A 1360-nucleotide genomic window follows, 5' to 3' on the forward strand; every position below is an offset into this window, starting at 1 on the left:
CATCAATAGTAAAATTCATAACTAGGACATAAGACTTTGAAATAAGATGCTTATTATAGAGAGCACATGCAATTCAGTAAAACCCTTCCTTCACATTTTCAGAACCAGGTCCCACTACGGAGATACATTTATTGACATGCTTGAGTTTTCCTTATAATTCTTTCCAGGAGATGTGGCGGACAGCTGAGTGCAGATGGAAATATTTAGTCTCTTGAAAGCAGAAGGTTTTTGGCTTATAAAAACTCCTATGAAGCTACCATAAAAAAACTTACTGAAATCCTATTTATTTCAATGCGGAAACTCTAATCGACTTTACTGGAAGCAGGATGAGCCCAGTTTTCAAGGTTGGAACATTACTGGGTTTGTGACTTTCAGACCACAAATCTAAGGCAGTAGATTTTGGGTGGCCATAATGACTGAACATCTTATTTTTAAACACGCTTGACATAAATGCTCTTCTTATCTCTTAAACTTTCAAATTGCTAGGTTGAGCAGAAGAGAGCTGCTTTATATTAAAGAGTACCATGAACATTTTTTGGAATAGAACTTTTTCCTGCCCAGACCAGAAATGGATATTGCTTTATATTCCATTGTTTTATATTTTGAAAGTCTTCAAGCAAGTACTGTATCTTAGATCAACCTGATGCTCCAGAGTTCTGTCATAAAATCTCATTTGGATTTACAACTTAACTGGGAAAGACTCAAGTAACAAGACAGGTTTCTGTCAGCCCTGTGCTGAGGAAAAGCTCAAAAAGTCCTAGTCAAATAAGGAAACTTGTGGATTAAGTTACTCCCCAGAAATTGGCTGGGGAGATGTCCATTACAGAAAGCAGAATGCTATAACTATAATTGAAAGCTGCCATGTGTAACAAATTTTTCAGGGACTTCGAAAGTGGGAGAAGGGGGAGGGGAAGGAAGGTATTTCTCTGTTATTACACAAAAACAGAAAAACGTCAGATCAAACATTTCATGGCAAGTCTTTTGAAGATCAGCGTAAAAAACTGCTCCTGATGTATGGATCAACTTGGGTGCTGCTGGGGTATATTAGGGTGGTCACTTGACTAAAGAAATCTTAGTTGATCAGCTGCATGAATTATTATTATTATTGGGTTCACTGATCAAATGCTTTTGACTCCACATGTGAATAGACAAAGGGCTTGAGTTGGTCATTTTTTTTATATGGATACTTTGTGGGATAAGCAGCCTCATATAACCAACATGCTTAACTTGGATTAATGCATGAAGGGGTTAAGACCATAGAGTAAGCTGTCCTGCCAGGCTTAGGTAGGCTACTCCTTCTCACCTTGAAAGGAAGAGTTATCAAGCCTTTGTTCTTCCCATTCCACCATGTGAACCCTAC

The sequence above is a fragment of the Podarcis filfolensis genome, assembly GCF_964270895.1.
Source record: "Podarcis filfolensis genome assembly, chromosome: 7".
In the NCBI taxonomy this organism is placed as follows: Eukaryota; Metazoa; Chordata; class Lepidosauria; order Squamata; family Lacertidae; genus Podarcis; species Podarcis filfolensis.